Here is a 25,886-nt window from a genome sequence, read left to right as displayed (position 1 = left end):
AGCGCGGACGCCATGGGCGCGGGGCGCCGGCGGCACCGGCTCCCCCGGCGGCACCGCTGCGCCGTCAAACCCCCCGCGCTCCAGACCCGGCCGGTCGAGCCCCGAGCTCGTGTGCGGCGCCAACGTTGCGTCTTTCGATCCGCCCATTCGCCGGCTGCCCTCGGTGGGGCCCCTCCCCCTCGAGGGCAGCCGGCGAATGGGGAACGGGGAGGGGGGGCGGGGAACGCGCCTCCGCCCTCGCCCGGCGCGCTGCGCCCACCCCGCGGCTGCCCCCATCCGTCGTGTAGGTGCTCGACTCGCTCTTAAAGGCGCAGAGCAGCAGCACGCCCCCCCGCGGTTGCCTGGCTACCCCGCGAGCGGACAACGCTACCCTTAGCAGCGCGCCGCGCCCCGCGGGCCCGCCCACCCGGGGGCGGGGCTCCGCGGCCGCTGAAGCCCCGGGGGCGGGCCCTGCGCGACCGTTGCCCCCGCAGCCGCCGCGGAGCTCGGTGCGCGTGGTTCCCTCCTCGCCGTGCGCAGGCGCCTTTTGCTCAGTTGCTGCCCCAGCGGCGCCCGTTACAACTGCGGGGCCGGACTGGGCTGGGCGCTCCTCGGCTTCCGTTACTCTCCGTGGGCTCCCGCTCTCTGGCTGCGAGATGGCGTGTGCACAGCAGTCCGTGATAGTCTGGTTTGGGAGTGGTGGGAGAAAGCCGAGCTTTACGGTGTGCCTTAAGAAAGTTGACCCACGGTGTGTTTAAAAAAAAAAAAAAAAAGGTTTTCCTTGTGGGGAAGCCCCCAAATTTTGTGTTGATTCTCAAATAACGGTATGGTGCTCTGAATTTCAAGGGGTTTTGTTTTGTTTTGATTGAGGAATTTCAGGAAGGCTTAAAGGGGCTTTTGAGTTATTTGAAATTGTTAGTGCTGCTTGAAAATGCTGTTGCCACAGTTGCAAGTTGAGCTGTATTTTAATTCAAGGAATTTAAAACCCAGGAGCAGAGCAGTATGTATGAAATTATTTTTGGACAGAAGTCTACAGTTTATCTTACCTAAAAGAATACAGTAACTGTGGTAAGTATAATGTGTTCAGACACCTGAGTAAGCTATCATGAGTCAGTTTTTCATGCATAATTCTACCTCTTTATAGAATAAGATTCATTTTTAAATTTACCAATGCTTTTGTTTGCCTCTTCTTGAGGACCTTTTCTTTCAGGTTATCTGGGGAGGAGGCAAAATATTAAAAACTGGAAGACCTGAATAATATTACCTGAATGCTGTTACTTCTAAATTGCTGCTTTAACACTTCAGGCAGTAATTTTGCATTAAGCTAGTTTAGGTGCTATTATTTCCTTAAATAATCTTTTTTCCCTATTGGTTCTTGGCCTCCTGGTACTTTCTACATTTTCAAGCCAGCACACATGTTTGTATCATGTATGTTTGTATGCCTTGTCTTTAGGCAGTCCCCCCCCCCTTTTTTTTAGTGCAACTAGGGGTTTTTTTTGCTTAGAAACAAAAAAAAAAAAATTGGTGTTAATAATGTTGTGAATGTTTATGCAGCTTCATGGTAAGCTAGATAAGGGAACCAATCTCACTGGAAAAAAATACTGCTTAGATAGCTGTATTAGCAAAAAGAGGGGCAGCAAAATTAGCAAAAGGGAGGGCTATGTTAGCAAAACTGAGGTTCAGTATTCAAGTGGCCATGAAGAAGTAACTTACGCTGCAATTACCTCTTTTTATCTAGCCTGCATTTTATAGAGCTTCTTCTCACATTAAACTCACATCTACAGAATCAGGTCAGTAATTAGGCCAACGTGCAAGTTTCTTAAGTTGCAGAACAATTCCAAATCAATTATGCCTAACCGTGAAATACAGCTTTAATATAATAATTAAAAAAAATGCTTAAAAAAAGCAGGCTTATCACAAAAAGAATGCAGAGGTTTACACTAAAATCTTCTGGCCACTCCTTACATTGGTGTTATGCAGACTGGTGATTTATCTTTACAGCTTCAGAAAATAAAAGTAGGTTAAATAAGTCAGTGTGTCCTGTCCACCACTTTAACTTGCACCTAAGTAAAGCTAAAGTTTTACTTAGTTCTGTCATTATTTGTTTTTGGGATGTTGTTTTATTTTTTGCTTTTTTTCCCCCTCACTGAGCTCACTCATCCATCCCTTTGTGTTAGCTCATATGCTTTAGTTACCGCAAAGTAAAAATGTACCATTTAAAAAAAAAAGTTGATAATGGTAAGACTTGCATGCTTCACAGTCTACCATGTTGCAGGAGTAGTGACTAATAAAACTTAAATTCAGTTGGCCTCCTTACCACTACTGAAGTTTTCTACCTGTTTCTCAACCATTGTTCCAACCATCCTCTTTCTCCTGGGTTTATTAACAGTGACTGATGGCCTTCAGCAGGGAGGTAACCAAGTTAGCTTTAGATCCAATACCTCTGGGATGCAGTATTAGTACCAAACTTTGAATGGTCTAGGTTATTTTGTGTTCTCATTTTCATTTCTCTTGAATGAGAGAAATTACCTTCCTTGCTGCAGTAAATGTATAATATCGTATGTGATATCGTATTTCAGGTACCTGTGTTCTGAGGTGCATCATACAGTGCAGGTGTGTTCCAGAAGTTCCTCAAAACCCGGTGGATCCCAAAGTATCCCCCAGAAACACATACAATTTTAGTTGCAAGCTGAGATGACAATTCCCAGCCATGCTCAATCTTTCTCCTTTTGCCTTCTTCACAGCTGTTACTTTTCATGCAGGTCTTTGTCCTTTACTCTGGGTGTTGCCCATAAAATTCCTGAACTATAAAGTGCCAGGTGATAGGCACAAAGCAGAGGAAGGACTATGACTATGGAGAGAAAGAGAGGGGCATCCCTCTTCCTATGGAGTGCTGGAAAGTTGTTTTGCTAATTATAGGATTTACAAAGATAATCTGCTCCTTGATGCCCATCCTCACCTGAGAGCAGTTTGAAGACTCCCAATAAGAACAGGAAGCAGAATGCTCCCTTGCTATGGACTTACATAATTACATATAAGGATTGTAGTTATAAAGCTGGCAGGTAATTTTTATAGTTTTCATGGTGATTATTTTTCCTCATTGGCATTTTTCTTTTTTTTAAGAATTATTTCAAGATAATTGTAACCTCTAATAATTTAATACAATTATGAGTTGACATTGTCTTTTTAAGGTTTAAAATAATTCTGTAATACACAAGTGCCGTCTACTGTGTCAAGTTGTTGTGCACTGTGATGGCAAAGATAAATGGTGCATCAGAAAATATTTTCCAAGCATTATGCTTCACTGGCTGTTACTTCAGCAGCTGTGAAGTTTTTTTCACAGGTACTGAGTTAAAGCAATATATGTGCAAGAAATGTTAGCTTCTATAAATTTCATTTTCTAACATGAGAATTTGCTATGAATGAGATTTTTTTTTTTCCCTCAAGCTCTAAACAATAGTAATATTTTAATACCCAGCAATCCAAACAAATTGTTTATATGGAGGAACACTTCAAGATTGTACTGAAAGTTAATGCAGGTTGCATGGTCATAGTAGGAAATGACATAATTAAAGTATGCATAGAATTCAAGGACACAGACAAATTTAGTACCCCTTGTGCATTTATGTTGCAATGCAGGCATAAATTACACTGATCCCATGGTATTTCATAATAACTGAAGTAACATCATGTGCACAAGAGGGCAATTTTAATATACTAGTCCTACTGAAATTCTGTCCTATCTAATGTGAGGACTTGACTTTAACTTTAATACAACTTTAATGTGGAGGTTTAAATGTCTTTTCCTTTTTTAAAAGACAACTCAACCCCCCAAACTTTATTTTATTATATTGTCGCATATTGGCTGCAGCTGTGTTATCGGGGCACAGATGTTTAGATTGCAGGAGGGGCCTCTGACCCTTGGGCTGTTGGGATGGGGGAACAGAAGTAGGCGATGATGCAGCTTGGGCACTAGAGGGAGATGTGACATATGCTTTGCCAGTGTGAAGCTGGTTATTCATTCACTTACATTCAGTAGAAGAATGTAGTTTTACATATATGTAGATTCAGTTAAAGGTTATAGACCCTTATGCCCCCGGCATCTTTCCAGCCTTTGAGAGCTTCTGTCTTTTCCTGCCACATTAAAACAGTTGTGAAAATAGATGTTAAGACTGTAAGTCACTTGTGGAGTATTGCTGGTTTGGAAGAACTTTGTTGTTAAAGTCCCTTTGAAGTCTATTCACCAACAGAAGCAAGGATGTAGAAAAGAAAAGGATAGTGATTTCATACATACTGATTGAAATGCAAGGATGATTCTGAGTATGTTTGATGTCACTTTTAGCCTAAAGGGACATAATTGAGAGACAGCAGGAAAATGTATTTTAAAATGGTAGAATCTGTTATTTGAAGAAAGTCCCCTGAGGAGAGTTCCAAAAATGATTCTGCTCCAAAGATGACCTATTGAAGATGACCCTTAAATGTTTTTAATGGGAAAGCTTGGGTTTAAGTATATTCTTTTTGTATTACTTGATCTGGTATAAAATATCTATATTGTATTGTTTCCATACACTTAAGGATTAAAGCAGTTTAAAAGAAATCTAAATTTCATTAAGTCACCCATAAGTGGGAAAAAGTAAGTTTTACTAGGTGTTTTGAGTATCAGAACACGTGTATGATAGATTGAGAGAAAGTTCAGGAAGACTTTTCATGTTTGTGCTACCACTCAACAAATACAACAAGGAAGACAAAAAATAGTTAAGCCCCATGCATTGTTGTTCAGTCTATTAACTTTGTCATAGGACTGCATATAAACTGATACTAAAAAGTGTCTAGGTAATACTAGATTTGTTTTCGGCCGGTACTCTTTCAGCTAGGAGGTGGCTGCAGCCCTTTTTAAAATGCATTATAGTCTACTGGCCTACCGTTTGTCAACTAGACTAAAAGCTGAGAAACAAACGCTCCAGCTTCAGGAAATGTAAGATCTTGGAACACTGGAAGGCTTTTGCATACTATATGCAAGAAGGAAACATCATCAGATTCATCAATTTTATGTCACAGGTTTCTTGTGTTTGCAAAAAGGTAGTGATATGGGAGGAGGTGATTACTTGTGATTTTTGTATTAGTGAAGTGCATATAATATATGCCATAATTCAATGCACAGTAAAAAGGCCAATGAGGCTGTTATCAAACCAAGGCACGCATGACAAATTACCTAGTATTCAATTATTACTAGTTTAAAAAGACTTCCAGTTGTGCTAATGAGGTAGCTCAAATTCTGTTAAAACAGATAAAATTTAGTAAATGGTCTGTATTCGCTAAAATAAGTGGTAGCCTTAAGTAGATGGTTATGGAATACTTTATATTTGAAATGTCTATTATATTTTTATTTCATTGTTCTAGTTCCAAATACGTTATTTCCAACATTAATCCTTTTTACGCATGGGATTTTCAACTTGTTGAATTGTGTTAATTATAACTATTGTGTTCCGCCAAAACACTGGTTGGATACTTTTTTCAGGAAACAGACAATTTAGATATTACATGCAAACCAAGTGCGGTTTTCTAAGTAGAAATTAGTAGTAATTAGAATTGTGTTTTAAAATTATGTGGAGTGGATTGGGTTAACACGTCAAAAGCTTTTCTTTCTTAAAGAATTGTTTTTGTGGTTTTGTTGATTCATGAAAACTGGCAACAAATTTACATTCAGAGTCTAATGCCTTCAAATGACTTAATACAGAAGTCATTGATTCTTTAAATGTGCTGAGAAAGCAAGGAAATGTAATAGGGAGTTGCTTAAGCATGGTAAAGAAATACAGAAATCTAAAAATAGTTTTTAATGTTGGAAGGTGAGCTTGAAGCTGATAGATGTATGAGATTTTTCCTTGTTTTGTATGTAGATTGTATTTCTATTGAAGGATAAATAAGAAACCTTAAAGTGCATCAAGGGAAGCATGTGGAAAGGAAAACTGCATAATTTAAAAGTTATACTGTAAGCCAAATAATGATCTAAATTAGAAGCTGACAGTGACAGTTACTCTGCCAGAGAACTTGTCTTAAAATCATTAGAGTTTGTTTAAAAATGGGTGTTATCCAAAAAGATTTTTTTTGTGTTTAATTAGCTGCTTTTGTGCAAAAGATATGTATCTTTCTAATGACTTCAGGAATTAAATTCCGAAGTATTTCTCCCTAATTACCCAAACGGCACAGTAAAAATGTCTCATATAGTAATATGCAATTGTAACATGCAGTGAGTTGCATGTAAACCTATATGAGTGTTATCTTCAATGCCAGATTATAACTGTTTAACAGTTTGTTTAATATATATGCATTATTTGAATCTGTGAGAACACTTGTCACCATTGATTATTTTCTGGTGTTGGGATTCATCTGACTAATGAAATTTCCTGGGATTTAATATGATGTTTTGTAGCAGTGACATCACTACCTGGCTGCACACCCATATGCAATTCTAAATTTAAAGAACTTCTTTCTCTCTCTTTTTTTTTCTTTTAATGTTTTAATGAATAGTCAATATCAGTAATGGCTGTTGTGTTGCCAGGACCATGGGTATGTTGGTAAATAGTTTTTTTATTTGTGTGCTTGCATCTAGCTTTTCTAATAATAAGTAAAGCAGTTGTTTTCTAAATTGATGTGTGATAATGATGTCGGTTTGCTATTGTATGCCATTTTTTTAAGGTATTGTATATTTTAAAATTACATGTGTTGGAATCAAGTTACTTTAGCAAGGTTTTTAGCAAGGTCTGTGGTAAGGCGTGCTTAAAATCAGGAGTTTTTATGTGCCTTACTAGGTTTATGAAGTTTAGAACAAGTTTGGAAGAATTTAGGACAATGCAGCAAAGGTTAGTCTAAATTTATTCATGCTTCAGCAGATGCCATAGAATGGCATTGGTAAATATCTCCATTTAGTACAATTAAACAATAGCATCATCTAGTATAATGTGGATATTAACTGTAAGACTGAATCAGTGAAAATGAAAAGGGGGTCACTGCACTTCATAGAAGTGTTATTTGGAAATACAAAGCTTGATGAAGTATCCACTTATTTATGTTTTGCAAAGCAACCCTATACCTAAAGAAACTAATAAGGGGAATAGAGTAGGAAATGGAATAAGCAGGAACAAGAGAAATTAAAATAAAAAAAAACCTAGAAAAATGACTTCTTGATATCTGAGATCACTTGTTCAATTTTAGAAAAATTGAAGCTTTTCTTGAAGTCCAAATTTTGTGAAATCAAATTCTATCTTAATAAATTTATGAATAAAAGGTGGCAGGAAGGCTATTTGGGTGTTGAGACACTTGGTACTTGGACATAGCAAAATTTATATTAGCAGGTATTTTATAAGTTCATGTTTTAAACCAGAGTATACTAAAACTGGAAAGTGAGATTTTGAACCATTAAAACTGGAGATTTTGACTCGGCTCTCCAAATGGAAATATATATATGCATTAGATTTAACTAGAAAATGTAGAAATGCATCTGTTTTCACCTCCAATTGTGATTGATTAGTATACTTCAGGAATCCAAAAAGCTGTTAGAAACATTCACAAAATACCCAACCTTTTTCTTTTGTATGTAGATTGACAAACATCATGTGAGACAGAAACACGAGGAAGCGAATGAAACGTGTTCAGATCTTAAAGGAGAGGTAAGGTAGTGTAATAATCCAGAGCATAACAGTGAGGCTGGTTGATGATATGCAGATGGAGACTGAAGACAAGCATGTTTTTTATTCTGAACTGAGGAATAAAACTTGATAGCCCTGAAACAGGAAGGGATGCGTAGGTGTTACTTTGAGGCTTTGGGGAATTAGTGGGCTTGAGTGAAAAATTACCAGATGTGCATATTACAGAAAAAATGGATATGTATTTCAACAAAACAGAAGGCTGAAGTGTTTGAAATGGGTCTTACTTCTTTATTAATCAGAATTTATAGCTTGAAGCCACTTGGATTTATGCTTCAATGGGTGTGCTTAAATCAGCTTCAGGAGTGCTTGTGAGTTACCCTGCCTGAGTACATGGTTCAGTTTTGGTGTGTTTCCCTCTCTTCTCCAGTTTGGACATATGCACCAGAAGGGAACCGTCATGGGTTGCAGCCATGTGCTTGTTCTGGGCATTCAGGACTGAGCCCCCATTGCATGCTCCAGTGTACAGCTGCTGTGCAGTCTTAACTTAGGCACTTAAATAGCAACTCCGTGCAGATAAAAGCCTTAGAAGTATTACTGTGTGAAATTTCATATTGCCTCACATCTTTTTCCTCCAGCTTACCTTCCATTTGGATTGCTAGATGCAGGCCTGTTGCATTATGGAATGTCTTTAGATAGGTATGTGGTAGTTCTGCTTTCTACCATTTTGCCAGAAGCTGCACTGGAGTATGGCACTGCTGCGTCTCACTGGATTTGTTTGTAGCCTCATACACAGGCAGCCAGGGTGGAACAGATCTTCTTTAGATGATTCTTCTTCAGCTATACAAATTTCCAAGCAACACCAGTAGCTTCAAAGTGCTCTTTCTTGGTCATATCTGCCAGTGGTATTACATGCCTGGATTGTTACTTAGGTAAGTCGTACTGATGGCCTCATCTTTGGCTGTATTTTCCATCCTGCACACTGCCTGAGTATACAAGGAGCAGTGGCTGGAGGTAAAAGTCAGTGAGGCAAACATAGGAAGACCAAGATTGGATGTAGAGCTTCAGGAGGAGGAAGGCAGTCTTAATGTAATCCCCTGAGTACACAGTGATGGATTTAGGAAAGCCAAAGCTCAGCTGGAGTTGAAACTAAAGAGGGATGTGAAGAGCAACAAGAATTTCTTAAAGTACCTTGGCAGCAAAAGGAAGGCTTTGGAAAGTGTGGGCCCACCACTCAGTGGGGCCGGGGACCTACTGATAAAGGACGTGGAAGAGGTTAGGTACTTCATGCTTTTGTCTGTTTTCAATTATAAGGTTTGTGCTTCAACCTCCCAGTTCCCTGAGTTGACTAGCACAGTTTGAGGGATGAAACATTGTTCCCAGTAGAGGAAGATACAGTTAGAGAGCACTTAAACCAATTGAATATATACAAGTCCATGGGACCAGACAAGATATATCAAGAGGGCACTGAGGGAGCTGGCTGATACCATTGCAAGGCTGCACTCTATCATTTTTGAAATATCATGGTGATCCAGGGACATTCCTGATGACTAGAAAAAAGCAAATGCCACACCCAACTTCACAAGAGCAAAAAGGAGGATCTTGGGTATTATGGACTGGTGAGCCTCACCTCAGTTCCTGGCAAGGTTGTAGAGCAAATCCTCCTCAAAGCCATTTCGAAATGCATGAAGGACAAGACAGTGACTGAGAACAGCCATCATGGATTTAACAAGGGCAAATCATACCTGACTAACTTGATTGCTTTCTATGATGAGATGAGTGGCTGTATAGATCAGGGGAAAACAGTGGATGATGTATACCTTGACTTCAGCAAGGCCTATGACATGGTCTCCTATAGTTTGTTTTTATATATATGTACACACATATTTATATATATATACACACATATATAAATAGCCAAATTAGTGAGACATGGATTGGCTAGGTGGATGATAATTACATGGAAAATTGGCTGGATTACCAGGCTAGCTGTAGGATGATTGTTAATCCTTATGTCCACCTGTCCATCTGACAATGAGTTTCCAGTGGCATCTCTCAAGGATTGATACTGTGAAAGTACTGTTTAACATCTGTATTAATGACCTGGATGATGGGATAAAGTGTGCTCTCTGCACGTTTGCAGACAATATCAAATTTGGAAGAGCAGTTGATCTGCTGGCAGGCAGGACTGCTATTCATAAGAACCTCAACAGGCTGGAAAAATGGGCTGATAGGAACCTCATGAAGTTCAGTAAAGCCAAGTGCATCAAGGCTGGAATAACCTCATGCAACAGTATATGCTGAGGGCTGACTGGCTAAGGTCAAGGGAAGTGATTTTTCCTTTCTGTGTAGCACTTGTGAGACCACATCTGGAGTACTGTGTCCAGTTTTGGTCTCCCCAAAAGGAGAGACAAGAAAGATATTGTCAGCTAGAGTGAGACCAGTGCAGGGCTGAGATGATTCAGGGACTGGAGTACATAGTGTGTGAGGAGAGGCTGAGAGAACTGGATTCTTTCAGCCTTAATAAGAGGACGCTAAGGGAAGATCTTACACAACTAGTAGTAGAGTATAGAGAAGGTAGAGCCAAACAGTTCTCAGAGGTCCACTGTGATAGGATGAGAGGCAACAGGCGCAAACTGGAACATGGGAAATTCCAACTAGATACAAGGAAAAAAGTTTTTTACCAAGAAGTTGGTCAAACAGTTTGCCCAAAGAGGTTGTGGAATCTTTGGAGATACTTGAAACTTGACTGAACTAGTTCATGAGCAACCTGGTCTAACTGGATGCCCTTTAAGCAGGGTTGAATTAGATGACTTTTGGAGGTACCTTACAATATACATAATTCATTCATTCTGTGAATGGAGATATGTGCCAGACTTCCCCTTGCTTCTTATAATAGCAGATGAACATGCAAGTCCCCTTGACCATGGAGAAGAGGTATGCAATGGTTTTCAGAAAGCTGGTGACATTAAGCTTCCATTAACCTGACTGACTGGCAGAAGAGCAGAGTGCAGAAGACAACAATCAGTTAGATAGGTTATATCAGCGATAAGGATGGTGTTTGTCACATGCCACCTCTGTATGATAGACATGCAAAAGATCCTAGATGGCTTTACATGCGTGAGCTTCCAAACAGTCCCATGTGATATGCATTCTAGTGAGTTGCAGCCAAGCCCATCAGCAAGATGATCTTTTGTGGTGCCAGGCTCCAGGCCATGGGTTGCTTTGCTGCCCCCAACATTGGCTGGTTTAAGAGGGTGTGTAATGCCAGTGTTTTGCAGTTCAACTCATGCTGAAGATAAGATGCAGCTTGGGTGAGAGCTATAGTACCTTTTCTGCTCACCAAACTTGCTTTTTCTTCTCTTGCACTGTGAGAAAGATTATTTCACTGACAACCTGACTTATCACCAGGGAGTCTTTAGTTATTGCTTCAGTAGCTGCTGCACATTGCAGAATGCATGTTTGGACGTGTCTTCCTTTCAGACAACCACAAGGCTCAAGCTTCTGATCAGACCAGCTGGGTCCTGTCTGTTTATGAGAACTGAATAGAGCAGAGTATAGCATGTTGTATCCCTTCTTGTTCCATTTGGTTTAACCAGTTGTGGCAGGGCTCATGTTGTGAGGGAGGCTTTGGTTAAATTATTAAATATGTATAACCTATTATGGTGCATTCAGTGTCAGTTTTACTAACTCATAGTTATTCTTTCTGCTGCTGGTGGGAAGAGAAAATGCAAATAACCTAACTCCCCATCCTTCATAAGCTTACCTGTCTGCACTTACTGAAGCAGGACTAGGGAAAAATACATATGAATATACCAAATATGATTAAGCAGTAAAAGCATGTAGAAATGTAACAAAAATCTAAAGTGCTTAAAATCAATAAACAGAACTGCCAAGTACAAAGTACAAGAAGAGAAACGATAACTAATGTAATTATAGAAACAAGTAAGAAAAAATATGCTGCTATTATTGGACAGCCAAAGAACCTAAAGGTGCCTAAACATCTGCAACTACAAGTGGAAGAAGGGAGTGTGTAGTTGCAAAAATGACAAGGGGAGGACAGTGGCCCAGCTGATCTCCTTCTGGGTCCTATACTATGATTTGCGGCTCAACAAGTTGTCTCTGTATAGAGGCAAAGGAGGGGCAGTATGTGGTAGCCAGAGAGATGGAGAAGGGAACAGTCAGGAAAACACATGGAGTGGAGTAGGGACAGTCTCCAGCTGCACATCTTGGTGCACGTTGCATGTTATATCTGTGGCTTTAGTTCTTTCTGCCAAATTCTTGATGAAGGTCAGAGTCTGCTCCATCATAGACTTTAAGTGCATAGCACATGCCTGTGCTATATGCATTTGTTTAGCAACATTACAATACCATTCTCCCAGCTCCACACTACTCGTGCTTACTACTCATCCTCTAAATAGGATCCTTAACTCAGCATCTCATGACAGATCCAGAGGTGGCTCAGGCACTGAATTAGAAATGTCCATTGTTCAGGGCTGAACTAGACAGGCAATGATACTTTTTAGTAGAGTTATAAGAACTTGGAGAACCTGGTTCCACTCTTCCCTTGGGTTAGTTTCCAGAGGGACAGAAGTAAGGTGAGGACAGGTGTTTGTGACCAGCAGTACCAACTGCTTCAGTTTCAGGACTGTTACAGAGAAGACTGGGTCACAGGAGAGGTAGAAAGCCTTACAAACTATATTTTTGCCACTTCATCCACAAGCCTAAATGCTGACTGTTACATCATGCATCATTGCTATCTCAGAACAGGGAAAGGACCTCTTTGCCTGGAGAAGGGAAGACTGCATATATACTTTTTTTTGCTGTTGCAGCACTGGATGCTTGGACAGGAAAAGTTTTCCAGCATGTCAGTTGGCAAACCCACAAGTAGATAATGAGACTTGCACAGCTGATGCACACAAAGATGAAAAGGAGTACTGTGGAACTTCAGATATACAGACATTTTATAATCAAATACATTGTTCTGTTTGCATGCATGCATCAAATACAAAAGAGCTGCCACCATAAATGAGACAGCTAGACAGTAATCTGATTCAAGGAGTGAGCAGTATAGTAGTTTCTTGTCAAGTGCTGCTTGCGAAGTGATGTATTTAATTAGTGGGACCCATCCCACTGATGAGGCATGTTAGTATAGTGGATTACTCTGGGGCAGAAAGTCCAAGCTGCAGCTGTTCCCCCCTACATCTTTTTTGTTTTGTTTAAAATTCCCCTTCTCCTGCAGGAAGGCCACATACATGCCTAGCTGGAATTAGATCAGCATGCTTTAAGATTTCTTAGAGGGGCACTAGTTAGGCAAGAAATTTTATGCTGATCTCAGCATTATGACTTTTTCTTTCAGTAGGGCAGACTTCTGAATCACTTAACAACCCATGTATTTTACAGTGGTGAGAATTTAGGAGTGAAAGGTACCATGTTCTCCTTCTCCACTTCTTGCTCTCATTTACAGAAGAGAACCTACTGGGGTCTGTGCTGTGGAATACTTAAATTTGACAACAGAGAAAACAGAAACACAAAAATACCCCTAGTTTTCTTTGCTCTTCTGTAAATTAAAACAAATTTTTGAGAAGACACTACTCAGACTCCTTGTAGCATTCTCTCATATCATAAAATTGTCCGTTATTTGTTTTTATCATTTTGCACACTTCTAATCATAGGGCTGCTGTGTGTGGACATAACATATCCAGAATCTCTATCCAGAGCCAGTGTGTTTTCCAGTGGTGTTTAGCATACAGGTACTATGGAGACTGGTCCAAGCTGTGAGGAGAGCTGATAGGGCCTCACAGTGGACAAGATATGCAGCACATTAAAAGTCATCATAATCCCTGAGCACTGTAGAAAAGAAAGCAAAAGTCAAGTGGCTCTCTTCTCTCAAAGTTAGGATGGATATCTGGGCAAAACAGCTTTTGCAGATAAAGTGGCAGGAATTGCACAGGAATTGCGCTCTGATGATTTCTGCCCAATTGAAAACTGGCACAGTCAATTTTTTGGACAGATAAGTTCTGAACCACCTCATTGCAGTTGGCTGCTACAATAATGATTTAGGTCTAGGAGCTCTTCATCTGGTTTTACTTTAGTGTAGTATAGTATAAGGCTACCACCTACACAGCACAATATCTTTGATGTAGACAAAGCATTAAATGTATGCTAAGTAATCACAAGTGGCCTGTTAGAGACCCAAACACCTGATTTGCTTTGTGCACTACTCAAATTTTTTACACTAAGTCTTAACCTTCAGAAATTAAGTTTGCTGGCTTTTTTCACCCTAATTTAAGAGAACCCATCACTAACTAGACTTTTCTTTGAAGAAGAAAGCTTACTGGTGATATAAACAGCTTGTGCTGGCACCTAAAGAACAGGGTGAATTTTCTAGCTGTTGTTAGAAAAGTGTCCTGTGTGCTTGCTACAACAGGTTCCTTCAACAAATGGTCCTTATTCATCCCCTCTGTTTCAAAGAGGAGTTTTTTCCTTATTTCTGCATGCAATCATGAAACTTATGTCTTTATCAAAAGCATGTGAACATTTGCACATAGGCACATTTTACTGTTACATGCTAGTTTTAGGTCTAGCCCTTCCAAAGTTAGCCACACTTAATTTTGGTATTTTAAATAAAAAGTTTTGGATAAAGTTTTTCACATCTGTTTACTTAGAACATTTGGTGTTCTAGTCTCTTAAACTCTTGACAACCCATCATCATTTATGTGATATCATACCACCATCCACTTCGGTTGTCAAATTTAAGCATTCAGATTCACAGCACAGACCCCAGTAGGTTCTCTTCTGTAAATGAGCACAAAAAGTGGAGAAGATAACAGATGCTCAAGCAAAGATATGTAGTGATAGAGGGGCAGAGTTTGTAGCACTCTTAAGTTTAGTGCCTACAGCTGGAGGACTGTTCTACTAGTTACACACCTTTCAACTTGTATCTTCATTCCTTTTGCTCCTCTCAATCCTACCCTGTCTATGTAAGTGTACACCATCAGTTTTCCATTTTGCTTCCCCTGAAGCTTTCAACCAGCCTCCTTTCTGCTCATGCTTTTCTTCCCACCCTCCCCTTTCACCTCCCATTCAACTTCTTTTGCCCACAGTGTGTTAGCTCTTGTTTCTTCCATCTCTAGGTCACTGAGGTATTAGGTGCCACAGAGGGGAGAACCTTTCTCCTCAAGTTTTCCTGTCCAGAGAGCAGCCTGTGTACCTGATAGCATCTGACAAATATTTCTAATGGTAGCGATGCTAGCTTAGGCAGCAGAGGTTTAACCAGAATTGGTTCCAGTGTGGTTCACCCTGCTGTCACAGAAACAGTTGAACTGGCACAACTGACAGGACACTGTAGGAAGAAGAGGAGCAGAGGAGGTAACCTGAACCAATTTCATGGGTTAAGAACACTGCAGTGTGAAAGGATCTGTTTCAACCAGGCTGGCCCCTGCAACTGGACCTTGCTCAGAGCAGCTTGCTCAGAACAGGTAGAAGTTTCAGCAAATTTTGCTGGACAACTGACAATGCTGAATATATGGATATTTAACAGGTTGCAACTTGTCCATGTTTTCCACTGGGTTAGCAAAAGTGATCCATGCCACCAAGACAGCCTCCTTGACAACTGTCAAAACTCTTTCTAAAGTTTGGAGATGGCAGAATAACAGCAAAGTGACAAGTGTTACAAGAAAGATAACACTTCCCTTTACCATTTCATTCTTGGAAATGGCTAAACCATTTTACTGAATAACTTTACTCTTCTTCCCAAAAGTAAAGCTTTTGTGCTATATAGTTGTATTAGGGCAGTCAATAGTAGAATGCATTTCTCAGTAAAGTTTCCTCAGAGGCCCAACTTTTAAGTTACAGTACAAGCATCAAGCTTTGCAATGCTGAAGCAAGGCAGGGAAGCCACAAGAGCATTTGTCTTGTATTTGGCAATATCCCAGCTGTAGTCAGTTTAGAAATACTTTCTGTGGCTTAACTGTTTAACTGACTAAGCAGTGTTTGAAACTGAGCTTATGATAGCATAAAGGGGTATGTTTCAGTGCTCTAGTTTTTGAAAATATTGGAGATCAAGCATGTCTTTGGAAAACAGAGGGGTCTATCACCTTTGCTGATTGCCTTTAGGGATAGCAATGAAGGAAGTTGATGCAAAACAGTATTACATTCACAAGTGGAACTTTATCAGCTCATGATTCTTATCCAATGATCAAAAAGCCTGTAGCACTTGCTGATTCAAGCACATAAAAAGCTGGTGATCATGTGATTAGTATCAGTCTGGCATGATCATTTAATTGATATTCAGACTTGGACTGCTTGTAGTCCTTTTGAAGAGAAAAGTAAAGTTAATGAGAGCTAAAGCTCTAATATAATTGCGTTCAGGTATTGACGTGTCTAGACTATGCTTGGCAACCACTGCTATCCCAAGCTCTTTAAAAATGGCACGTCAACATCTCTTAACCTCTTGCTGTAGAATTTACTTCATCCTTTATTGAAACACTAATGCCTTTGAAATGAAATACCTAGCATTATGCTGGCAGTACAGAAGAAAATTAAAGTATTTCTGCACCATTAAGTCAGACGGCATCCAGATAGGTACAGAGCCAGAACACAGCATATTAAAGATTTAGTGTTATGGGCACTCCTCCCACATCTTCTGTGCATACTTATTTTGAATCTTTTTTAGTTGCAAAAGATTTTTATAAATAACACATTGCTATGACAGCTTGTTTTGCAGATAGTTATTTTTTTCAATAGCTAGAATGCCAAATTTCTATTTGAATCATCTTACGTTACTTTAATATTTGGTCAGCCAGCCAGCTAGTTTTACCATACATCTTGCACTTTGAAGATTTGACAGATGTTTTTTCTGTTACAGCTGTTTTAAGACTCAAATGGCAGCTTTAGAGCATCAGGCTTCCTACATTAGCATAACACTATCTGCAAACTGCATTAATTTAAAATTTTATATGCCATTATCTGAGAATCGGTAAAAAGAAACCAAACCCGATATAACACTAAACTCTCCAAGTGTGACAAAGTATTCCCATAATGAGGCAAAAGAGGGGGTATTTCTATTTAACAAACAGTGGAACGGATACTTCATTCAGTTTAACTGATATTTCCCTCAATTAGATAACCACTTCATAAACTATGGTAAAGAGAAAAGGCAGCTTCTCAATTCCATTTAAATTATTGGCTTCTATTATTATTGAAAATATTTTTAATAAGTGTTCTCTGTTTGGATCAGTTAAAACTGTAGTCTACCTTGGCTTCAGTAAGGCTTTTGACATTGTCTCCCATAACACCCTCATAGACAAGCTGATGCACTATAGACTAGATGAACAGACAGTGAGGTGGACTGAAAACTAGTTGAGGGGCAGAGCTCAGAGGCTTGTGATCAGTGGTGCAAAGTCTAGTTGGAGGCCTGTAGCTAGCAGTATCCCCCAGGGGTCAGTCTTGCTCTGCATTCAATCTTGTTCAATTTAGTCATCAATGACTAAGGGACAGAGTGCACCCTCAGCAAGGGCTACCAAGTTGACCATGAGCCAGCATTGCACCCTCACAGCCACGAAGATTAACAGCATCCTGGGCTGCATTAGGCAGAGCACTGCCAGCAGGTCAAGAGGGGTGATCCTTCCCCTCTACTCAGCCCTGGTGAGGCCACACCTGGAGTGCAAGAGAGATAAGGAGCTACTGGAGCAAGTCAAGCAAAGGGCTACTATGATGACCAAGGGACTGGAGCATCTCTCCTATAAGGAGAGAAGGTTGTGGGGTGGGGGGGATTTTATCAATGCATATAAATATCTGGAGGGAGGGTATAAAGACAACAGTGCCAGACTCTTTGCAGTGGTTCCCAGTGACAGGATAAGAGAGAGGCAAAAGACACAAATTGAAACATGGGAAGTTCCATCTTTATAAAAGAAAAAGTTGTTTTACTATGAAGGTGACGGAGCACTGAAGGAGGTTGCCCAGAGAGGTTGTGGAGTCTGCATCCTTGGAGATATTCAAAATCCATCTAGACACAATCCTGGGCAACCTGACATAGATGACTGGAGATGAGAAAAGCTCAATGACCTTTGCTAAGCTTCACTGGGAGGAGAAAAGAAAAGGAAATAAAAAAAGGGGGGGGGGGAGAACAAAAGCAAAGTTACTTGCATCCTACAGGAAGCTTCTCATTCATGACCAGTAACTTAATTCCTGACCATATCTGACTTCAAGATTAGACTTTAGCCTAAGTTCAAATCACTAGAGAGCAGTTTTAAGAACAGTAGAAACACTTGAGTAACATTATTTGCACCAAGACAAGCTTCATGTCTTGGTCAAGCTTCAAGCTTACCTACATTAGTCATAGGACAAGCATTATTTCTTTTTATTCCATTTTCAAATAATACAAAGGTGGGAGGAGAAAGAGTTGCTAGTAAAAACACCAAAAAACAAACAAAAAACTTTACTAAAAGATGCTTCTGCAGGGAAATAGGCACTGCAAGTTTTCTTCAATGACCATTTTTACAAAAAAGATCAAAGCCACTAGAGACATTTTAGACCATCTGAATTCCTCTACTGTAAAAAGTCTTCTAGGATACCTAACAAGTTAACAGAATAGCATCTTGCATGCAATAACTTAAAGCCTTATAGTTGTGGCATTTTAGATGAAAAACATGAAGCAAAGTATAGTTGATTATGCTTAATGATATCATTTTGGAAATACTTTTAAAATGGTATAATCTTCCAGTACTGTCATCTGGAGCGACTGATGGGAGAAGCTCTTTTGACAAGTGGTATGAAAAGAACTAGGTTTGAACAGGAAAAGTTGTTCAAACTACAAGGACAGCCTTCTTCCATTAGAAAAAACAATAGTATGTGTATCGACATTCAAAAGGCCTATCATGTCCTTACAGAGCATAACTAACATTGGTGCCTTTTTAAGACATTCATTCTTGACACACACATGCTGCCCCCATCAGCCATCCTTCAAAAAGGCTTACTGTAACAGATCAGAGCTCTGCTATCACTGTAAGTGTTATAGCAGGAAAATATCGTCAGCCCATTGGTCAGGTCAGTTTAAGACAACAGAAGGACAAACGGCAGTTCCTTTCTTGTTTTTGCTCAAATTTAATCATTCATTTGATCATTTGGCTCAAAATGATCATTTGATCAGTGATAATTTGCTTGTTGAGTTCCATTTCCATGTCCAAATAGCATCCGTGAGGCTAACAGAGAAAGCCTATAGAGTCACGCCTCTCTTCCTTTGCTTAAGGATTTCACAGAATCACACAATGATAGAGGTTGGCAGGGACGTCTGGAGACCATCTAGACAAATACCCCTACTCCAAACAGGGTTCAACCATAGCAAATTGCCCAAGACTGTATCTTGTCAGGTTTTGAATATCTTCAAGGATGGAGACTTCACAACCTCTCTGGGCAACCTGTTCCAGAGTTTGACCACCTTCACAGTACAAAAACTTTTTCTTATGTTTAAATGGAATTTCTTGTGTTTCAGTTTGTGCCCATTGCCTCTTGTCTGTTCACTGGGCAACACTGAGAAGAGTCGCTCAGTCTTCTTTACACATACCCAATGGGTAGGAGTAAACAGTTGTGGCAAATTACACTTAGGGGAAGTGTTTAATGCTTTTTGGGGGGGATGGAAGGGAGACAGGGGAAAGGAAGGGGCTGAAGGGGGAAAGGTGTCTTTTATCCAATCCATTGCTGAACCAAGGAGATCATGGCAGGTCTAAGCACTTCACTTACTTACTATTCTGCTGACTGCCAAAGATGGTGAAAACACAATTAGTGAACACTTATCTTCCAAACTGACAGTCACTACCAGATCCCAAATTTGTGGACCTCCATTCTTGTCCTTTGATTTGCCAGTCACTCTATATTTGCTTAATATCATTTAACTGGACTAGCTTTGCCACATTTTTTTTAAATGGGTAAAATTAATAAGCAATAGTAGTCAAATGAAATATACATACTTAGGAAATAATAAGTTTTAAGAGATTAAATTACTGTTGAAATGCAGACATAAGCAAAGGCTGAGGGTAACACTTCAGAAGTTTAAACTCTTTATTTAAATGCTCTATATTTAAACTTGCTCTTAAAGAAAATTTCTTTAAATAAACTTTAAGTTCTGAGCCAAACTAACTAGTATCTGGTAGAGAATCATGAGGAGCATTACAAGGTAAATACAAAGCCTCTGCATCCTCAAAGTAAAGCCAAAATAGAAGTGTTACTTCCCTTACTAATTATAAGCCACAACAACTGCTTTTACACCTCTACACAAAATGGTCTCTGGAATGCTTTGTCTAGGTCTAAAGGTTCAACTAAGTTTTTCTTGAAAGACGGAATAAGGAAAGGAAGTTTAAGATGCAATACAATTATTGTTTAGGAATTACCCAGCAAACTTTTTATGCTAATCCCTTCAAGTTGTCCTTTTGCTAACTTTCTTTTGCTAATCTGTAATACAAATTCAGAACTGGATACCTCATCATCTTCTTTTCCCCTAGTTAATCCATATCCATGTTATCATTATGAACTTCCTTTTCCCCCCATCAAGTTTTTTTTTTTTCCCTCCTAAAGTTTTTCAGTGCTGATATAGAGGAATAGGATAAAAAGAATGAGAAGTTATCTGCCATGTTGTTGCAGACTTTTCAAGTTGACAAGGGAGATTAACCAACATACACCTTTTTGCTTTCCTTCATGTTGTTCTTTCATGCTTGACAGGTACCAAACACCTGCATAGCTACTTAATAGTATCTCCAAATTCTCTCCACTTACCACTATTTTACAGCTTGATATTGGCTTATGCAGTAATGTACTGAGATTGTAACTTCTAGATAGAGTAGGATTCAGCTCCAGATTGTGCAGCCACATGGGTGGGCATTGAATAACAAGCAGGGCTACTTCAGATGCCCAGATGGCACTGGGCATAGGGAAGAATTGCACTGTTTTAGAATAGCAGTTCTTTCAGAGTGCTTAAAATGACTCCAGAGACCTGTGTTTAGGCAACCAAATGCCACCCTTAGACAATTAGCTGTAAAAGCCTCTATGGCAGTTCAGTTCAAACCAGACACTTAGTGGCAGGGCAGCTGAATCACTCTCCTGGCTCTGAGAACTGCAGTGGAAATTGAGGTACCTAGTGTCATAGCTTGGAGTGAACTACACACGTACTGTCTTACTAGCGTACAAGTATCTGTAACCACTTCTGCTACATGTTGCAGTTATATTTTAAGTTCTAAAACAGTCAAGTTTTTCCTGCATGTGCTCTTCTACCTTTCAATCTAAGTGATATATGCTAAAGTAAAGGAGACAAAGTCTTTCCACTAAAAACACTGTTTTTAGAACTATGGAAGCAGACAGGAAAGGACTGTGTATGTTCTTCTACAAAAAAAGTCATAAGTCAGCTTCCTAAAATGTCAAGTCAAGTGAATTGTATGCAACTGAAATGTTGCTCGAAAAAGAGACTGGGTAATGGACTGCAATAGTGTCACCCAAAATGCCCTTAGTGCCTCTAAAGGGAGTGCATTGCAACCAAAACTACATTTTAAGTTCACAATTGTTAAATTCTATAGTCACTGTTCCTTTGCTCATTTTAAAGGTAAAAGAGTGGAATAGGAGGGGGAAGAGGAGAATAAAAGAGAGCAGGACAATTTACAAGTGACACACTAAACTAAAAATTTCATTTATATCTCAGAATTGATGCTTTAATACCACAGACTTTGGCCACAGCCTATTCATTTGAGTGTATGATATAGATACCTTACCTTTGCGTGCATTTTCCATATGAAGTCCTCATAAGCCTTCTATGCATACTCTCAAAGCCTTGCACCTTAGGACTTTTTACTAGGAGTGGGTCTTCAAATATATGACAAATCGGCTGTAAGGCATAATGCTTCTGAAGATTCCTGCCTAAGGCTTTAATTAAAACTTTAAATTTAAACTGTTGTCCTAGTTTTCAGCACCTGTACATCTACAAATATGACCGAAGTCCTGTTATGTGTACAGCTGGAACCTTGTCTACATACCAAGGTGCTTCCCTATAAGCAAGCACAGGGGTAAGAACAAACTTCATGGGCTCAACTAGGTAAGAGTTTTGATAAGTTACTTCGGTGAAAAATTTAGTCTAAAATTTCATTTTGTACATCTCTTGAAGCCTGCTCACCAGTTAAAAAGTTAAAGGAGCACATTAATGATCCTTCACTGGAGATAGCAACAGCCATATTGCACAGATATTTTCCAGTGTGCTGATACTGGGTGAGATCTCAAAGTAGAAAGCAGAGCAGGAGATCATAATGGAGACAATTCCATAATTGCACCTCTTGCAGCATCTGTCCTTTAGTGATTGCTTAGCCTAGTCCTTGACACACTGGAAGGTGGAAGAGGAGAAAGGGAGAGGAGGGCTAAGCTTTAGATATCTGTGCTAGGTGTGTTTTGTTAAAAGAAGGTCTAGTTCATATGGTGGTGGTGGGGGAACACCACGAATGACTATCTCATTGGAAATTGTATTGCTACAGAGAAGTACATGTTCCAGGGTATTTTTTTTAATTCAAAATACTGTTTTGTTTTGTTTTTTAAGTAGTGGTTTTTAGATGATGGCCGTCAATGAATTAGATTGTTTTATTGATCAGAAAGCATACTGAGGCCTGATACACTAGGTTTAACCTTCCCAACACCTAGAGCTTCAACATGGCCAGTGACTACAGATGTACCTTCCCATTTTTAAAAGTAGTGCTCCCCAGAAAGCAAGCCCTAGAGCTTCCTACCAAAATAATAATTTCAGTAACTCCCAGCTTTAGGCATTAAACCTGTGCCTCATCAATGTATCCTTTGGCAGGTCCTAAGTCAAGAATCTAATAGTTCTAAATGGATAGTTTTGGGGGTTTCCCCCTAGAGTACATAGCACAAAAGACTACAGAATAGCTGCCAGCACAACAGTGAAAATGAGCTCTCCATTTCTCCAAAACATCAGCCAAATAGCTGCTTCAGGAGATCTGCTTTGCCTTCAGGAGGAGACTAGCTTAGGCCTAACTGAAGATGTTTTGTACCTGCAGGTATCCAGGTTGTCATAGGAAAAGGGAAAGCAGTAAATTAAAGCTTCTTTTTGTAAAACTGAAATTGTCAAAGATGATTTTTTGGGTTTTTTTTTAAATGCATAGTTACCAGAAGCTTTAGGGAAACTATTCACACCAAGTTTAGAAGCCTTTGAGCTAAATGCTCTGATTCTCTAAAGGTTCTTTACACTATCAACCACAGACAAAATAGGAAAGTAGGGGAGTCTTTGCTTTTTAAAAACCTATCTTTAGACAAAATGAATGCCTCCATTTACCAGAAAGTCTATGCATAAAGTAGATTAGAATAACTGAACTAATGGGAATAAATGCAATCTGAAAAGAAGCTTTATTTTAATATAGTACTACAGGTTGTTGACTAGCTTGAAGGCAAGTCACTCTTCCTAAACTCTTTATTTGTCACAATCTTCAGGTTTGTTTATAATTTGATTTCAAAATGAAAAGGATGTATTTAATACTTAAGTTACCTATTTAGTACTTATTAAATACTGCTTGCTTATGGAAAAGCAGTAAACTCAATGGAATTTGATTCATTTTAAAGAGATATACTGACTTCAAAAGTCTAAGCTCCCTTTTGCAGATAACTTAAATGCTTTTGAACAATGTATATATTCAGATAGAATAGAGCTATAGTGCCATGACAGATTGTGGCAAGAACTTTCTTCCAGAAGACAGAATTCAGTTAGATCATTTTATTCGCTTTGGTACAGTGACCTACTCATTCCCAATGCCTTCCCTCCCTTCCAGACATGAATGGAAGAATCATCGTCTCAAGGTGTCTTCCAAAACTATGCTATTGCTAGATGTCCATCATGGGGACTTCAAAAGCTTTTGAACAGGAAAAGCTAGCAGTCACTTTGTGCCTTAGCAATTGTCATATAGCAAAGCTAAAGTTGTGCCTTTACTAAAGAGAAAGCCATAAAAAGTTTTCTATATGATCATACTTACGGTCTTTCAGCATACTTCAGCTTCATGCCCTGAAAGAGAGGCATCCTAGGAAAGCAGACAAATGATGTTCAGAATACTGTTAGATACTGCTTGCTTTGCAATGAATTAAAGGGATACAGAATACATACTTGGTTTCAGTGAGCAACTGCTGCTTCACAGTCGGATTGACACTGGTCACTACACCAGAATTGACATGTCAGGTGATGTTTTAGTATTATAGAACTAACACATCAACCAAAGCTGTTATTTTTCAGAAAACCCTCTGCTAATCATTCTTCCAAGCTTGAATTCCAAGCTTCTTCCAGAAGGGGCAAGCCAAGGAACCCTTTTCAGCCTCACTTTTTTTTTTTTTTTTTTTTTAACAGATTAGATAACTAGATTTGTCAGGTGCACTCAATAGTAGTAAGGAGTTGAAGAGGAATTCACTAAAGCTTAAAGATGATCAGATATGACTGAAAGTAATGCTTCTGTCTTCTGCAGTGCTAAACATCCTTATGGATAACTTCTAGGTACAGATCCAGAAGACTAACAAGCTATGACATGGTCATGAAGTTGTGTGTGGACACAAAAGTCCTCTGCCTGGTCTGCAGAGCGCAGGCAAAGCATGCTTGCTTCCTTGCAGCTGTTAATATTTCGGACAGAACAGACCATATCACTCTTTCCCTGTTATATATAATCTTTTAATACTGCCAAGTTACTAAGAAAGCATCGGAGTCATGTCCAGTTTGTTTCCAATACTGAGGAAGACTCCTTGCTTTATTAGATTTGCTGTCGTAAGTACTACCTCTAGCTTTATGCATTGCAATACAACGTTTGCTGCTATCCAGTCAGCTACTTATTTCATACTGTCCTCTTCCAGGTGTTTAAGCCCATCCCATAATTTTCTAACCAAATCACTCTGGACAAAAAAGGCAGTTAATACCTGTAGGAGGTCTTTGAGTTAGACTGTGTAAGCCATCTCCTTGATTGATGCTGCAGTCTCTTGAAGATGGTGGTTAGATGGTTCTGTATACAGTCCAGGAGAGAAGATAAATGGGAGCAGCTCTCAGGCTCTTGACTCTGGTCCAGTAATTCTCATGATATTGACCTGAATGAGCAGGCCAGTTAGGTCTAGAGATAAATAAATCGGAGCTGGACCCTCCATGCTGGCCATGCTGAGCCAAGGTTTAGAAATTTCAGTGAGGGGTTGAAATCTGTAAGATCAGAAGACATGCACTGCTTGGGGGAAGAGGGTGTGGGAAAAGCAGGAGCTCTTTAGAAACAAGTAGTTGCATCAGAAAAGCAACACTGATGTTATGGCAATCTAATCATGCAAGGCTCGCTTAGATTCTTCTGGAATTCTGCAGAAGCTGGCACTACTAGCAAGAACTGAACTTAGCAGGCTTTTGGAACAAGTCAGCCGTACATGGGTTATCCTTCCATGAATATTAGATTTTTGTTTGTTTACTTTTAACACATACAGTAGATAAATTGCTGTTATTCTAAGAAAGTCCCTGAGAGTGTCATTTCACCATTTTTAGGCTGCTCACACAGTTGCTACAGCCCCTATATTTACCCATTGGTTTGGCATTAATGCATGTTTCCATTATTTTCTTCAGACTATTCCATGATTCCATTTTCCTCTTCCTGTTAAGATCAATACAGAAAAAATGAGTCCTCTTATATAAGAATTAGCTTTCCACCCCTTTCCCGAAACCAAGATTAGGTGTTCAAAGATTTGCTGTCTTATACAAAAGTATCATAACATTAGACATCCTACTTCCAAGATACTAAATTATAAGCCACTGTTCAAATGGAATTCAGCCTAGAACAACTGAATTTATGTTAAAAGTTCCTATTGCTTGATTGTAATACCATGTACACCTTAACATCTTGAAAGGGAATGAACTTATGGTCACTGTAGCAAGAGCTATTTTAAAGAATTAGCAAGCATTTCAGATTTAAATCAGTACTGAACTGACATTCAAGAATTTCAGTCCCCATACAGACTGAGATGAACAGCACATTTATTTATTTCAGTTACAACAAGACAGACAAGTCAACCTTACAACCAGAAAGGCAATGAAGGCCTCATTAGCTTAGTGATAACCATTTCATAATCTAGGCAACATGTTATGATTTCTTGAGATCACAAAGAAAACATCTCCTTTTAAACAAGTTTTCCTTATTTAGGTTTCACTTACACTTCCTGTAAGAACAGAACACTGTTGTTAACAGGATCAAAAGGGACCACTGATGTATAAAGCCTACATCC

At 39.4% G+C, this 25,886-nt stretch overlaps 1 long non-coding RNA gene across 6 annotated transcripts in view; it reads left to right on the top strand.

The window, feature by feature from the left end:
- Window positions 1-479: 479 nt before the first annotated feature.
- Window positions 480-25,886, top strand: part of LOC112962366 — a 60,244-nt gene continuing 34,837 nt past the window's right edge. For 2 of the 6 annotated variants that reach the window (XR_003252278.1, XR_003252279.1), the window contains exons 1-3: window positions 480-727; window positions 7,578-7,646; window positions 21,568-21,699. This is a non-coding gene — a long non-coding RNA (uncharacterized LOC112962366). Of the gene's footprint in view, window positions 728-7,577; window positions 7,647-21,567; window positions 23,280-23,431; window positions 23,738-25,886 lie in introns of those variants that run through there. The other 4 variants (XR_003252280.1, XR_003252281.1, XR_003252277.1 and 1 more) reach the window with 4 other exon arrangements.

The sequence above is a fragment of the Apteryx rowi genome, unplaced genomic scaffold (assembly GCF_003343035.1).
Source record: "Apteryx rowi isolate R43461 unplaced genomic scaffold, aptRow1 scaffold_147, whole genome shotgun sequence".
Taxonomy (NCBI): Eukaryota; Metazoa; Chordata; class Aves; order Apterygiformes; family Apterygidae; genus Apteryx; species Apteryx rowi.
The sequence above is the reverse complement of the archived record's forward strand: the minus strand, read 5'-3'. Positions and strand labels throughout refer to the sequence as shown.